Source organism: Alosa pseudoharengus, unplaced genomic scaffold, assembly GCF_046254945.1.
Source record: "Alosa pseudoharengus isolate Yale_2024_CS ecotype anadromous, Long Island Sound unplaced genomic scaffold, YU_APseudo_1.1 YU_APseudo_1.1_scf_20, whole genome shotgun sequence".
Classification (NCBI taxonomy): Eukaryota; Metazoa; Chordata; class Actinopteri; order Clupeiformes; family Clupeidae; genus Alosa; species Alosa pseudoharengus.
The window spans coordinates 3782073-3799587 of NW_027468664.1; the positions used below are offsets into that span (position 1 = coordinate 3782073).

General features: G+C 41.5%; 1 protein-coding gene across 1 annotated transcript in view; it reads left to right on the plus strand.

Moving 5' to 3' along the window:
* The window catches only part of snd1 (staphylococcal nuclease and tudor domain containing 1), a 148659-nt gene that overhangs the window by 58158 nt on the left and 72986 nt on the right, over positions 1 to 17515 (plus strand). The gene's annotated exons all lie outside the window — the stretch shown is intronic.

The following is a 17515-nucleotide window of genomic DNA, read 5'->3' on the forward strand; positions in this document are numbered from 1 at the left end:
TGCGTTCCCCTCTTTAAGTCCTATCTAAGTGTCCTTTATAGGTGAGCTTGATGGAAGATTGACTATTTTAGCTCATTGATTACAGCTCATAAACCATAGGTGGAGGTAAGGGGTAATACTTTAGCCCCCTAAAGAATCCAAAGCCCCCGTAAGCCTCCCCTTTTAGTGCCTTTAGAGTTAGCAGAAATGAACTCCTGAATTGCTCCTATTCATCCCTCTTTTTTCCCCTGTGTGCCCTGCTCCATTTACCCCCTATCTCACTGTTAGCTGTCACCCCTCTTTATTATGGAAATGCCTCTGTCTCTTCTGAACGAACTGCTAAATGAGTGTAACCTAAATTCAAGGGCGCTGCTCTGTCCTTCTCCCTGGATCACTCTCCTTTTTACATTTCTATCTCCTTTCTTTCTTTCTTTCTTTCTTTCTTTCTTTCTTTCTTTCTCCCACTCACCATCCCCATCTCTTCCCTTACTCCCCTCCCTGCTTTTGAGAATGGTCTTGTCCGGCTCATTCCTGATTGTCATGGAAATGCTACTTTTGGCCAGAGGTGCAGTTGAAGTTGAGCTAAAAAGCTGGCTCTGGAAATGTTAAAGAATCTGCTCTCAAAAGCACTCTGGGAGTGGAAAGGCATTAGTAACGGTGCTGCAGGAAACAAAAGTAGCTAAATTCACACCATTTTATTTAGTGTTTCCTCCATTGTTTCTATGTGGTCCATCTAACCAGGCTAGAAATCTGAGCCCTATTCATGTCAGTAGGAGCATAAGGGTGACATTGAACATCCAACAAGTATGTTTGAACTTGCATTGAGTTGTACTTGTGCGTTGCCTGCGTGTGGTTCTGTCTGAATGCTTCTGCTCTCGGGACATTTCACCTAATTTGTTGTGAAGCTGAGAGTGTAAGCAAACAACAGTCTATTTACAGTCGAGCTGTCTGTGAGCGTAGTGGTGATCTGGGACCCATGCTCTCCTCCTTACCCCACTGTCCGAGATACCATTTATTCATCTGTACAGGGAGTTAAGGTGAGGGTGGACACACAAATTTTTGTTATTCATGTGTTGTTCCTCCTATCCTGAATAAATCATTCTAATCTAATCTAAGCCATAGTATTTCTGTTATATCCAACCATTTTTAAGCCCCCACACACGTTTTAAGAGTTTTTGCTATAATTGCCCCCCCCTCCCTCCCCCTTTTTTTTATATAAGTGGGGTATGGAAAAAAATTTGAATTCCATCTGGAGAGACTAGAAAGTCAAATAAAGATCACAGATATGGAGAAGGAGTGTAGACAATCTGCCTGCAAGCCAGGGGTCAACCTCAATCAGTCTGAGGCTTCTTTTAAAAGAGATTAGCACAAGCCTCTCTCCCTCAGCTCCCCTTTATTTACTGTAGCACGGCTGTGTGGGTAGAGGGCTTCGCCATGGGATGCTTTCAAGAAACAAGGTCAGGAAGTGTGTGTGTGTGTGTGTGTGTGTGTGTGAGTGTGTGTGTGTGTTGAATGACACTATTTAGTGTTCAGCAAAAAGGAGGTGTGAGGTATACAAACTTTGAGGGTCCAGTCAGAGGTTGTTGGGGTGGACGGGGTAAAAAACAGTAGCTCCAGCTCAACTTGGTTGGTGAGTCATCCTCACACATGACGCTACAAATGCCTCACTCTCCTGCAGATCAGTCGGCACCAATGACCTTTATGTTCAAACCGTTTACTGGATTGTGGGGGATGTGTCCTCAAGCGCATCAGGGTTGTGTGTGTGTGCGCGCATGTGCACACTATATGCTCATGGTGGAAAGTGGTGCACCATTTTGTACATTTTCTTCCATATTTTCTTTGAACCACTCACTGCGCCTCTGTTGAGATGTGCAGCCCCTCTGTTGTCCTTGTTGTCCGGGCAAAAATGAATTGGATTTCTCTTAGTATGATGCCCGAGCATTGACTTCTGAATACCAACAAATGATGTCGCTCGCCCTCTCTGTCATCCCTCGTTTCAGTCTCCCTCTGTCACCATCATCTCACTCCTCTCTTCCCTTCCGTCTCAGCCTCGTCTCTCCCTCATCCTCAGTCAACCCTCTTGTCGTTTCTCTCTTTCTGTAGCTGTGGTGTAGTGTGGCACTTTGTGGTTTGTTTGAATAATTGATGGAAAGCTCCACAGACAGTAGTGTGATGTGGAGTTCCCAGGGGAGGGCTAGTGGGGCATCATCAGAGCCCACAGGAAAAGCTGTCAGATCTCCTGCACCGCCTGGCCCTGTACCACATGCTCCCCCACCACACCCTTAACACAGACCACAGGTACAATCAAAGACCCCACTTTCACATGACCTGAGAAACCTATAAACCAGGCCTTCCCAAACTTTTCCACTACAAGGCCCCTCAAATACCACTAGGTTCTGGCCAAGGACCCCCTTGATGTGTTATTAAACCCATCGTCAATAATACGGCAAATGTAAAAATAAATGAAGCTAATCCTAATAATTATTTTAGCCACAAGCACTAAGCGATGGAGCATACAGTGTGTAAAAATTGCATTTGGGGCTTTCTGCTGTATGAGAGCTATCACTATTATTCCCAGTCATCGTCATGGAAAATATAATGTTCAGATATGCAACAAATTATTATAATGGCATTGTAGTAATAGGTATATTTAAACATTTTCAAATGTATTTATTTGTTGCTTTTATTTTTCCTTCCAACTTGCTGAGGCCCCCCTGGCACCCCCTCGTGGCCCCCACTTTAAAAACCACTGCTATAAACCATAAGAAATTGTTTCCCACATGTTATGAAAGACAATACGGGCCTATTTTAATTACGGTCTTCACATGTGGAACACAGCTTTTCTAACCGTCTGTGTTGGTAGGTTGATTTATAGTTGGCTTTCCTTTGCAGACCAGAAAATGTAACTTTGTGTTTTTCTGGTCTTGTACTCTCACTTCCATACCATTCTCACAGTTCACTGTGTGACACAGTCAGGCTCACCAATCAGAAGGGCCGTGCTCCTCAAAAACCAGGCATGCTCACAAGAAGTGGCCCAACATAGCTGCTTTTAGATGGACTGATGCTCTGAACATTTCAAGACATAAACAGTAGCCTAATCAAAGTAGCCTACTCAAAGCCCTGAGTAACCCATGTAAAAGGTAATGTACAAATCAGAGAGAGAGACTTCGAAAATTTGAAACTGGAAAGGCTGCCACTCATGTCAGCTATATTTTATCAGTAGCTTATAGTTTTCCTCACGCTAATTAGCTTGCTCTAGCTTTCTACTATATCCTTTAATATTTCTGTATAATATATCAGTGTTCCTATAGTAGGCTACAGTCTTAAATCAGTCTTATCTGATTTTGCAACAACATGCCAACAAACACAGGTATGCAGTTGCTATTCAAAACAACATAAAATTGTGCAATAAACTGACACTTCTACTACTTTGGACTGTCTTTAGACTTTGAAAAAACAAACGACAATTCCGACTGCAAAGTCCCTTAATGGTCCCTTAAGGGCATTTTAGAATGCCGCACAAGCAAAACATAACCAGCTACAGACAACGAGTGGCAGACAGAGTGTGATGTCACTTATAGGCTACCAAAGACTGTTTTTGAGTCAATCGTTGCAAATTTCATTTGATAATGCATCATTCCACAAAATGGTTTGTCTTCTCCATCATCAAGCTATTCAATAGGCTAAACATATAGCCTTGACTCAAAACAGCTGTTAGGCTTATGTCATTTTGATCTGTAAAAAATGTCACATGCAGCCATGCTTAAATTCTGCTCACTGCACATTTATTATACTATGTAAGGGATAAAGGGATTTTTTACATTGCTTTTTTTATTAGGCTATTGATTGAATTGATATTATTGTGTACTACAACTATTCTCCTTACTATATTTGACCTAGATTTTAATCTGTTCCCTGTTCATTTTTAAATATTATTATGTTGTTTTGTATTTATATGTCGCTTTGGACAAAGGCGTCTGCTAAATCCATAACCATAACCATAACCATAATGTATAGAACGCCGGTCATTATCGGGAAAATAAGTCCAGACAGGGCGAACCGGACCCCGAGACGCCAGCTGCTTGATGATGACCGGGGTTCTATACATTATCCCACTTATTATACGGCTACTTGCCAAAACAAAAAAATTAACTCCACACGATCTGTTTCTTAACATTTATTTTTTACCGTTTCTTCTTGGCTTTTGCTGAGAAACAAATAGGTTGCAACACATGCTGAACTTTAGAACACAGCTGATAAACCGTCTGCTTTCACTTTTTAATGGAGTTCCATTTCAAGAAGTTACCAGACTACTTGCGGAGTGATACGAAAGACGTTAATCAGAAACACAACACTCGTTGCCATTGACAGCGGTCATTATATGTTTCAGCGGTCATTACATGGTACATATTTGACCATAGAACGTTGGGAAATCCCATTCAAGCCAATGGAGCGTTCATCAATATATTTTTAAAGCAGGCCTGCTACAGGTTTTCTACAGGAATAGCATGTTTGAACAGGCACTGCACTAGTTGAATTAAATTAAATATAGACCCTTTCAAGAGTTCCATTATCAGCATCATAGTTGGCCCCACAAGGCTTCCGTTTTAACATTCCATATGTTATCTTAATGCAGAGGAAGTAGATTGGGATCCAAATAGAATGTTCAAGCATTGTTTTTGTTTTTATTGTTGAAAGGGTCTATAAAGCATCTAATATTGTGATGTTCTCCCTAGTGGTAATGCTCCATCACGTGGTTTATATAGTGAATATTGACCTCTAAAGCTTGACTTTCAAAAAATTTAAAATCTGTTAGGAACATCACAATTCAACATTTTCCCCAGATTGTTCAGCTCTAGTAGAACCCCTCGGTGACACCCCTTGGATATAAAAAATGAACGGAAAAGAGTCCACCCAGACCTGTCCAATAAACTCTGTGTGTGCGCGCACGTGCGAGAGAGATGTTTCATCAGTGCCAAATTACAAACTATGATGAAAGTGTCACTGATTCTTTGTAGACCTTGGTCTGACTGGTGATGTTGTCTTATCATCTATTAGGAATTCAAAGGACATTCTGCTGTGACACTTCCCCTTAGGGAAGGGTCTATGTGTGTGCGTCATTGTGTGCATGCGTCATTGTGTGCATGTTATGTGTGTCTGTGTGTCTGTCTGTCTGTGTGGTGTAAAGCTTAAGTAATGCCTCATCTCCTCATAATCAAATGAATCATTGGTCCCGAGACAGAGATTTTGCTTTATGCATCCATTGTTTTTGCGTTGCAGGTAGTCTTCTTACTGTCTCTGTCTTCATATCCATCCTTTCAACTGGCCCCTCTTCCTGTCCCCCTCTGGTAGCTATGATGGTGCGTTTGTAGATTCAATCTGACACGTTCTGGAATGCTCCGAGAGTGTGACGCTCTGAATAAACACGCAATAATTCTAAATTTACAAATGGTTAATTGTGCTCGGAGTGGCAATTTATGAATGCACCTTATAGAGTAGGCTATATTCCTTCTATGTGGCATGGTGGTGCAGTATTCATCCCTCTGTAAAGCTTCTTCCTACTGCACGGCCTTGCTCCATTGTGAATCTACCACCCCCTTGTGCCCTTCTTCCTGTCATACCCACCTATCTTCCTTGTCGTCTTTGTTCCTCATTCTCTCTCCATCCTTTCTGTGTCCCCTCCCCCTGTTCCTTACTGGCGACCTAGAGACTGCAGCATTCTTAGTCAAGCTATGAAGCAGGCTGAATCACACAGGATATTTTTAACTGCCAGTTGGTCAAGTTGTTCAATCTCTCTTTTTGCCCCCTCACCAATTATGTTCTCCCCCCTTCGCTCTCTCTATCCATTTCTCCCACCTCCATCCTCCCCCTGTCAATTTCAGTGCCCGTGAGTGTGAGAGGCCTTTTTGAGTTGACAGTGTGTTGCTAAGTGACTGATATAGTAGAACAATTGCTAGGAAAGAGTGGGGCAACTGCTATGGTTAACTGTTATACAATAAGAAATATATCTTGTTTCTATCTCAATCATGATCTCAACCTCCCTCACTTTCCCTCTCTCACTTTTCTCCAGCCACCCCCTGCTGTGGTCACTCTCAGCCTGGTGCTGTTAGTGGCGTGACCAGGCTTGCTGGCTCTGTCACTGCAGACTGTGACATAACCTCCCCCCAGGACGTCAGCCATTTGATTTGTCCTCTTGCTTCACTCTGACCAGTGCCTCTGACACTGTGTGTGTGTTTGCAATGCTTAACAGAAGATGAAGTGGGCTTGTTTAAATGAGTGCAGACGGGAGGATTGTGCAGTGGGGACTGTGGATGGGTTTGAGCTGGCCTACAGTGACACTTGAGTGGACACGGAGACCGAGTGCTCTCTGTGGAGGACATGCTCTCTCTGGGGCTCTGCAGAGGGCCCGCTGTTTTGTGTTCATAATTAGCCTCTGAGCAGTTATACCAAAAATAGCAACAAATTAAAATGTTGTCATTATTAAAACCGCAGAGATGTGGATTCACTTCAGGTGGTTTAGGCAAAATGTCTCTTTCGATCTCCTTCTCTCTATCCCCACACAAACATGTTTTCAATTACAAAATTGAAATAGGCAGACTTGAATGAGGGTGGTTAGCTAGTTGGCGAACCTTTCTCGCACCCATCAGCGTCCTGTTGAGATGTGGAACAGCCCTCTGTGTCATTCCAAAAATACCAGATATGCTTTGAAAGTAAACCCCTCATCCTGTGAATGCTTTCCTCCTACAAGTCTCAGTAATGATGTGATCAAAGGACTTTATTTGTTTCCCCAAACTGTCCCCACAAAGTTGGGAGCATGGAATTGTCCGACATCTTTTGGTATGCTGAAGCATTCAGAGTTCCTTTGACTGGAACTAAGGGGCCAAGCCCAGCTCCGGGAGGGCCCCTTCCTGTTCCAACCAGTGCACAAAGCAAAGTCCATAAAGACATGGATGACAGAGTTTGGTGTGGATGAACTTGACTGGCCTGCACAGAGTCCTGACCTCAACCTGATAGAACACCTTTGGGATGAATTAGAGCGGTGACTGAGAGCCAGGTCTTCTCGTCCAACATCAGTGTGTGACCTCCCCTCACAAATGTGCTTCTGGAAGAATGGTCAAAAAATCCCATAAACACACTCCTAAACCTTGTGGAAAGCCTTCTCAGAAGAGTTGAAGCTGTTATAGCTGCGAAGGGTGGACCGACGTCATATTAAACCCTATGGATTAAGAATGGGATAGTGTATATCCCATTCAGGTCCTTCTTTCTGTTAACAAGGTCAGACTGTGGAGCATCGCAAAAGGAATAACCGGCAACCTCACATTGGTGCTTACAGTACCTGCTGGCTCTCATCTGATCTCTGACCCCTCCCATGATGGCTTGCTGAGGTGATTTGAGCTCTGTCCTGATACAGTATTGTGGACATTTGAATGTGTCCTAACAGTACTGGAAATAGAAATAGGATTCTTTTCCATTTTCCTCTTTTCCATTTTTAAACTTCATCACATCCACAAATATATTTGCTTTATTAGTTAAGACTTATCTCCTTACGTTTTCATGCAGAGTGTGCATTATTTTAAGATATTAAATACAGAAAATACCCTTATATAAAGTAATATTATCAGTCATAATGTTTGTACAAACATGCTTGTTGGAGCTGAGGTAGGACATAAGTTGCAGGGCATAATTTGCACTCTGTCTAACTCCCAAGTGCCATACTATAGAGGTTTCCATGACAACAGGATGAGTTATCATTGATCTGACCTTGTGTTTCTAGGCCCAAGCTCACCTTTCCATTTGCCATTCAACACAAAGCAGCTTTCAATTTCGCTCCCTTCCCTCTGTTGTTTAAGGTCTCTTTGCCCACTGCTTACTCCTCCATCCTCCCTGCTACCTTACACTCAGAGACGGATTTGGAGGAAGTGTCCACCAGTTTAAGGAAGGCTTTTATAAGTTGTTAGTGAGAAGCGTTTGGCTCTAGCCGACGACAACTAGGTTCAGAGCTGCAGGTTGCCAAGGCCCAGTCAATGTGTTGCTTGGCTGGGCCCTTTTTATCCATAGGAATCAGCTCTGTGAAGGAGTAATCCTGTGCTAGCTTACCCCAGCACAAAGCCTGACCTCTCCTGGCTGCCAGGACACTCGGAGCCTAGAGAAAAGGGTCTAATCTCAGCCACAGCGTCAGCGCTTTCCCCCTAAAGCCTCCCTGGAGTGGGAAGACAGCAGTCAAAAGGAAGGGCGAATGGAGAGGATCCTTCAAAGGCTGCATATCACTTGGATACTGAATAGCATAGACAAACTTTACTATTCTGTAAAAATAGTATTGTGTGTGTGAGAGAGAGAGAGCACAAGAGATTTGTTGAGTGCAAATTTGTTGACATTTTTGTTTTTGAGTCTTCTTCTCAAGGCCTGTGTTTCATGAAAAGTAGATAAGAGTGTGTAAGATCTCAATCATAGCAATACTCTTCTTTGGACGAGATGTTAAATGTTTAAGTTCCCTACTGTATGTGTAGTCTCTTGACACAGCCTGCCAGACACACACAGACACAGACAAAACACCAAACTTTTGTTATATTTAAATATCTGGTGATCCATATGGAAAGTGTTTGAGTGGTGCCTTGTTAAAAAAGAGATAATGAGTTAATTACACTAGTGCATTAGAGGCGTTGCTCCAACAGAACTGTGTTTATGGTCATGTCAATTTGAGGCACTTTGTTAAACATGTGGTACAAAAATATATTGGCTGCACTACATGACCCAGCCCCCAAGGTTGTAACCCTGAAGTTGTTTTTGAGAGTTGATTCCTAGATTTGTGTGAGAAGGTCTGTTTAAGTGCAAAATGTTTTCAGAGGCATGTTGACACGCTAATGTTGATTGTATCTTGACAGACACCCAGTTCAGTTCCTTCCCGTCAGCAGAACCCCTTTTGCTTTCAGTGCACACATTTAGAAAGCCTACAAGCAGTCACTCTTCAGATCGCCTTGTACTAGTGTCAAAGCAAACCACTCACTCGTATCATGTTTTGCTAGGAAGTTTTATCCCTTGTCATTTGAGAATGTAGTTCGTTCGTTGTAAAATGGGACTATAAAAATAAAAAGGGAGCAAAAATACCCTTTGCCACACTGACATTTGAGCTCAATTACTCTAATGTGCACATTAAGACAGAGCATGCATTTGCACTTCTGCCAGCAAGCTCTTTGAAATGGAGCTTATTCACGCTTCAGTAAGGATCCTCAGCTGGAGCCTTCTTCACTGGAAACAGCAGCTCTGTTGCACCACAACACACATGTCAGGGCTCCTGTTTTGAATCAGGGAAGATATCCTACAACAGCTAATGCGTGCATCATCCCCACAAGCCCATTTTTCTCCATGCATTACGTCCTCCACCAATACAAGAGGTGTATATAGCACCCAGTTTCTTTTGTTTTTGTGATGGTAGCACATTCCCCCACACACTGTTGGCTTATTGCTCATGTTGTGGAGATTACTGTGAGGTGTTAAGTTTAGTGTTGGTTGAGCACAATTTTAATGATTTTGTTATTGTTGCGCTGATTTGAACAAACAGTTTGTAGAATTTGTGCCAGGAGAACGGAAAGGTAGAGGTTTGCTAAGATGTTTGATTCACCCCTCCACTACACTGCAGTGAAGAGGCCGAGTTATCAGTGGCTCAACTACTGGCTTACTGGGATACGGAGTTATGCTGGTAAACAGACTTTCTCATGTAACCCTTCTAGACTGCACATGTGGAAGTGGAGACCACTTACAATTTTACATGTTTGTACTATTTTAGGTTCAAGTAAAGTAGGTCATTAATTTCAGTCTTAAAACATCGCCACATTTTAAGTCTCATTGAAAGTATCCAATGGTGATGCACGTCTTAATATATGGGGGACAATTGTTGTGCAACCCCTACCAGAAATGCCCAAGCTCAGAACCCAGTGGCTGTCACCCACTCAGATTTAGGTGTTTCTAACCTCATTAATGAGCCATCCTCTTCTACTGGGGCGGAAGGCAAATGTCAACAAGCTGCAAGCTACCATTTCCCTGCACCTCCCTCAGGCAACTGGCATATGATTAGAGAGGAGCATTCACAAATGATCGAGAGCAGCAGAATAAAAATAATAAAGTTAAAAGCCAAGTGCAACGTGTGTGCGCATTACATCTTTGATGTATAAGATTACCTTTGTATTTAATTAGACAGCCACTAATGACAGGGAGGTGTGTGTGTGTGTGTGTGTGGGGGGGGGGGGTAGTTGGTGAGGGGGCTATCTAATTATAAGAACCCCCTGCAGGGAAACATCCCCATCTTGGTGGGACTGACAACCAAATAAGTGAAGAGAGCGGTCTTCGGTGAAGCACTCGTTAACAGCTGAATGGGTGCCGCTTTGTTCTAGTGGCATTCTTTTCTGCAAGGAATTGGTCCTGCTGCTGTCCTTGACTTAACATTGGAGGATACAGGTCGATAACAAAATCAATCTAAATCCTATTTCAATGTGTGTATACTACCGTTTCTTATCCTGTAGTATACTAAAATCTGTCCCCACTGTAAGTGCACAGAATGCTCATACTTTCATCAGTGGTTAGATCTGTCAGTTGTGTTTGTGTACCTCTTCTGTTGTACTATTTTGTTCTTTTGTTAAGTAATAGAGTGTGCATGTTTCTATTTAGAGCTGTGTGTCACAGCAGAAGTTGAAATAATGTATAAATAAAACACACAGAAACCTTTTATGTCACTGCCTGCTACGTGTGGAGGCATACTGTCTATCCTTGTGAGCATTCTATTCTGTCCATGACAACACAACATTTTTTATGATGACCTTTAAGCAGGTTGAAGTATCTTCATCAAGCCTGACTCGGATAATCACTATAAAGGCTAAACTGATTAGGTATTCAAGGTCACGTGAGGCGTTGCATACAGGCTTGGAATTTCACCATTCTGGGGATAAGGCCACTTGGCTTTCAGTTGGGCATATTTGGTGGGGGGCACAAAGGCCACATGTCAGGGCACCAAGGCCAAAGTTAATACAGTAGTAGGCTATAAAAATGATCAAAGTTGTATTCACTGCAGTAGACCTGCATCACTGTATGAAACATTACAAAAACATGAAACATGACATATTACATATAACTGTAAATCATCTGATCATCTAATATCTACAGATATGTAGGCTATATTTAACATTTATTTTATATTTGGCCTGTTATGAAATCATGTATTGAACAATTTAAGCACAGCTCAGCTTTAAGAAACTCAAATAGCCTAGATGCATGCTTTGCATTTTGTGATCATTAAGGCTATACTTTCACAAACTCTTAGTCAGCTGTCCTCTGATTTACCGATATCTAGGCGACATTTGTAATATTTATTTTGTATTTGGCCCGTTATGAAATAATGTGGAACAATTTAAACACAGTGTAAAACTTAAATCCCACATTTGGAGACATGCATGTATGTTGAAATTTACTGCAAATTCAAAACGGGATTACTCTGGAACGGCTAACTGTACAGGGGACTGCTTTACACCTTTCTGTTCGGTAAGGTCTGCTGTTTATTCTGATACTAGTGCAGTGCCCGTTCAAACATGCTATTCCTGTAGCCCAATTACATGCCTGCAGGTAGGCCTGCTTTGAAAATAGAATAGGGAAAAACATAATTCCAGGTAAGCATTCAATAATGAATAGGCCTACAGATAATATAATAAATGTGAAGTGAGCAGAATTTAAGCATGGCTACATGTGACATTTTTTACAAATCAAAATGTCATAATCCTAACAGCTGCTTTGGGTCAAGGCTATATGCTTAGCCTATTGAATAACTTGATGATAGAGAAAACAAACCATTTTGTGGAATGCTGCATCATATGGAATTTGCAACGGTGTGACTCAAAAACAGTCTCTGGTGGCCTATAAGTGACATCACACTCTTTCTGCCACTCGTTGCTTATCGCTGGTTATGCTTTGCATGTGTGGCATTCTGAGACGTTCTTTAATCGGGACCATCATCGCTCGTTTCAATTTAGGACCTTGCAGTTGGAACTGTTGTTTGCTTATTCAAAGTCTAAAGAAAGTCCAAAGTAGCCTGGGCTATTCATATAGCATCACACTCTGTCTGCCACTCGTTGCTTGTCGCTGGTTATGCTTTGCATGTGTGGCATTCTGAGACGTTCTTTAATTTGGGACCATTATCGCTCGTTTCAATTTAGGACCTTGCAGTTGGAATTGTCGTTTGCTTATTCAAAGTCTAAAGACAGTCCAAAGTAGCCTGGGCTATTCGAAGTGTCCGTTTATTGCACATCATTTTTTACGTCATTTTGAAGAATGAAGAGCCACTGCATACCTGTGTGTCTTGGCGTGTTGCAAAATCCGTGGAGTTCACTTTATTGTTTAGGTCAGACATGTTACGTTTTTACCCGTATAACTTACACTGATCCAGCTTAGCCAAAGCCCTGCTTCTATCCTCACTGGTAGCTTACAGTACAGTGGTGTGTGGGAGGGGGAGTGGCTAGCGGTGAAAGCCAATGTGCTTCTTTTACCGATATATTTAACGATATCTTTTGCATTTCTTATTCAAACAACGTCAAATTTGGCACTGCACTTACTCATGCCCATATGACACCTGCCAAGTTTGAAATCAGTCTGACAAACGGTCAGCGAGATATGCGTGCCACAGACAGACAGACAGACAGACACACAGACGCTTCTTGCTTTATAGATAGATATGGTTTGTCATATGTTAAACGAAGGGTTTGTGAAGTATTCCACTGAGATGAATGGGTAGGGAGATGGACGCAAAACCTTCAGTAGAATTTATGATTAAATTGAATGATATTATTCACTTTTCTCGCAAACCGTTCACCACAGCAAATAGCGGCTAACATCGTTTAAAAGCTGAGCAAAAGCTCTTTCATGTGATACTTGTTATGTCTGTGTGAGGAGTAGGGCTGGGACAACGCGTCGACGTAATCGATGACGTCGACACAAAAAATACGTCGACGCAAAATATGAGCGTCGATTCGTCAAGCATAACGTGTGCTGCTAAATATTTTTAATTTTACACCTTCAGTGTTTTCCATACCTTGACTAATCTGTGGCTGGGCACCACGAAATCAAAACCGGCCACCACACATTGATGTTCTATGTTGTAGGCCTACTATTTAAATTAAAGATAAGATAAAATAATTTCATTGAGCTGCACTTTTTACTCACACAGCCTTTCCTCGCCCCGCCCGCTCTCTCTCGTAACGAGCCCGCTGCTCCTCCTCCGCATTTGCATTTAACAAAATATTCACGATTGTTGAAGGATTGTTGTTGCCACACATAGATATCTATGGTTGCCACATAGAAGCACTGCATAGAACACAGTGGGCTAAATTGCTATTAAATCAGCTTAGCATCGTGACCATGCTGCGCAAATTTGCAGCATTAAAACTGCTGAATTAAAGTTAAAGTAAACTCTGCTAAGGTCTTATCACAACACAGTACATTGAGGAGACTGAGGGCTAGTCCACACGTACGAAACCGATCTTTTTTCCCTCCGTCTTCCCTGAAACCGCATCAAGAATATTTGCGTCCAAACGGATCCATCTCAACACGACTCAACACGTTACTTCATACCCCAGGCCTATAGGTGGCACTGTTTCTTTACAGAAATTCACCAAAATTTGCGCTTTACAAACAGACAGAATAGGCTACGACCAAATGGCTAGTGCAAGGAAACCAGAATTGTTTGTGTGGACTGATGGTGAACTGTCAACTGTAGTAATAAAACTAATAAACTTTATTTTACGGTTTGTGAAGGGTGCAGTCCCGTCCTTTATTTGGCTAATGCAGGTAGGCCTACTAATCACCTTTACTTTCTTTGGTTGTAGGATAGTCCGTGATTCACATTAGATTCACCGCAATTAGGCTACTAAACGCAAGGCTTACCCAAGTTCTAGGCTATTCTGCATAGACATATACACTAGATGTCGCCTTGACTACTGCTGTTCATTGGAACGAATGCGTCAATCGAGACGCCATCTTGCTTCAGTGATCCACTCCTCTATAATGCATTAGCATCAATCTGGGCAAAGATCTAGCAAAAATAAAATCACCATAAATCGTCAAAATCTCAAGCAATTATCTAGTTTTTTGGGTTGTTCCAACTGACAGGCATGTATTTATGGTTGAGTCTAGAGAAAACTAAGCTTAAGACGATAATAAAGATACATTTTACCCGTCTAGCCCCATAGACTCCCATTCATTCTGCACTAGCTAGCGGCGGCCCCTAGAGGAACAATGAGTAAACTGCAACCAGGTTCGATACAATGAAAGTAAACAGGCTCTTCTAGACAGGCTCTGGTTGAGGCCACATACCCCTCGTCTCGTTTACTCATGTAAATTGTAATCTCACCAGAAGCTGCTGTAGATCTGTAGAACATTTACCTCTGCTACTACAACTACATAGGCTACGCCAGTCGTTACTTTTATAATAATGGGTCAGTGCCATGGGCAAATGAGATGTAGCTGAATTCATAAATGACAAAGCCATGAGAAAGGTGATTTTCTTACGTTTCAACAACAAAGAAGCCGATCTGCCATCATTGTGAGAAGTTCCCAAATTTGTCGCTAATCGCTAAAAAGGTTTTCTATCGCTGGGGATGGCCAAACGTCGCTAAATAGGTAACGCTGACAATACAGGAGAACTAGTTTAGCGCTTCAGATCCCTGTACAAAGATGGCGGCGGTGTTGACGCATGCTGAGAAGCAGAAGGCGACATCTAGTGTATATATCTATGGCTATTCTGTTGCACATTTATACTATTGCTATAAAACCCTCGTTAGTAACAGTCAATACTTTTGCCTGCATCAAATCGCGCATTCGTATTCAGTGTGCTACCATCGGCAGATACCATCTGATTTCACTCGACTGTGAATGTATATATGTTGTAAGACATGTAAAATAAATGAATGACACTGGCACTACGCACAAATTAATGTAGCCTAAACTTACACCGCACTTTTCTAATAATTTAAGTTCTCTCGCGTCACTGACAGTAGCTAGAATGCATAAAAAAACACCGGGAAAAACAGTGTTCAGTCCACCAAGTCATAAGCTATCGGCGCTGCGCAGCACCAGTTGTGATATTTATCTTACGGAGTGTAATCGTAGGTAATGTCATGTATGAAAACTAGTATTGTTAGGCAATACTATAAGTGCAAGTCCAGGGCAGCTGAGGTGTGGCAATGACACCATCGATACGCAAGCAGGATGTGCGGTTTCGCTGTCTAAACGAATTCAAACGGGCTACGGTTTCAGATTTCTCCACTCTGGGACCAGGTTTCAGAAAGGTGCGGTTTCGGGCAGTGCGTTTACAGGATTCGTTTGGACGCGCGGCCAAGACGAAGCAAAACCTCTGCGTTTAACCTAAAAAGCGTCTCCGTGTGGACGGGCCCTAAACTATGTTAAGTTACAGTATGCAATCAAGCAGTATCTCAAAGCTAACGTTAGAATACCGTTTGGGTGTCAAGCATGTTATTTGCAGCTGCTTATTCGTTACTCATGCAGGGCTCATTTTATTGACTCTGAATGTTTGCAAAATCCCGATGTAAATGGGAAAGTGTTTTCCAAGACTCAAAAGTGCTTGTCCAAAGGAGAAGTATGAACCGTTATTTGAACTAACTACGTTATGAATTGCATCCACACATCAGCAGCCTTTTAACTGTGTTAATGTTAATTGCAAGGATTCCCACACGAACGTCTTAAAATGACAGGCACTCAATTAGACATACACTACTGAACTTTATTGAATGCTACCTCTGACTAAGAATGCATTACTTTGCACTTGTATAGTCTTTTATTTTGGAATCTTAAGAGCAATAAACATGTATTGCAATGTTAAAGAATTCATGTTTTTTTCATTCAGATGTGTAAATAAACATGTATAAGTTGCTATTAGTGAATTAATGGGGAGATAATCGATAATCAAATCGAATCGGACTGAAAAAATGAATCGTTAGATTAATCGATGCATCGAAAAAATAATCGCTAGATTAATCGTTTAAAAAATAATCGTTTATCCCAGCCCTAGTGAGGAGTAGGCTACTTTGCGAGTAGTTCAACTGAGAAGAATGGGTGAATTTGGATGCACTTTCTTTCTTGCGCTGTCACTTTCTCCACTGCGTAATTTGCGCTGTGAATGCTAAGATTGTTTTGACAGGCCATAGGCTAAATATATATCGCTATTAGTAGGACGCAAAGCAGAATATTGAAAGAAGGGGGTACCAGGGCCACCGTGGCCTGTAAACCTCTGATTTTCAAAGGGGCGTCACGGCCAACGCAAGGGGTAACGACGGCCATGGCCGTCTTGGCCGCCGCGAAATTCCTACCCTGGTTGCATATAATAGACCATTTCTCAAATACATGATTTCTTGTGTAAGGTCTCCTGCCCATTGATTTATGTACTTAATGTACTTATGTACTGTAATCATAAACACTACATGACATTATTACAGGTGAATTTCAAAAAGATTTCATATCATGGAAAAGTTTTATCTAAAAAATTTAAACTTTCATATAATCTGGAGTTGTAACACATAAAATATTTCAAACCTTTTTTGGTTAGAATCTTGATTATGATTATTATGGTTTACAGCAAAAATCCAGTATCTCAAAATATTATAATAAAGAATTTCTAACTTAGGCTGATTAGAGCTATTCTCAGGTCGACATTTCTAATTAAGTCAAAACACCGGCAATGGTTTCCTGAGCATTTAATCTCTCTGGGCAGGATTTTTCCACAATATTGTATTTGTTGTCTGTCAATAGCATTGGCCCTCTAAATTGCATCACTAAATACTATAGCCAGATGAGCATAAAGACCTAAACTCTTCTAAGACTGCACTGATTTTAAAACGGTCCCTTGAGGCTATGTTCATACTTTGTGTCTTTCTTGATGCTGCCAGCGTCTGTTTGAATTTTAAACCCATAGACTACACCTTGTTTCCAAAAAAAAGTCCTGCGTTTACCTTCTCAGAAAAAAAAACTTTTTTGACAGATGACCAATTATAAGCTGAGTAGTGAGACGTCCGTTTCCCATAACACACAGCAGAAATGGAGACTATAGTGGTGGAGAAGTGATCAAATTTGAGCACAGTGAGCTATGACCATACAGTTCAACTGTATCACCATGTTCATTTGTGCCGTAAAATTGGGCATGTCCCAAAGTTTCTGGTTAGTGTGTGTGTTAACTTTACAGCTTTTAGCTCACGTTAGTATGGCAATAAAAGACTCCTTCAACTGCTGTTTTGGAATAAAATGCTGACAATGTTTTTTTAATAGAAAAGTGCTGCTTACCTTTTCTTGTCTTAAAAAGACGCCAGGTGTGAACATATCCTAACATCGTAACACATACCAAATCAAGATAACACATAGAAGATGCACCCTCTTTTTTGTTATTTAAAAAAAAAAAATATATATATATCTCATACCAGCAGCTGTGGTTGCTGGAATTTCAAAGTAAAAGTAAAAGTATGTTGACAATGTACATATACGGCAAACAACT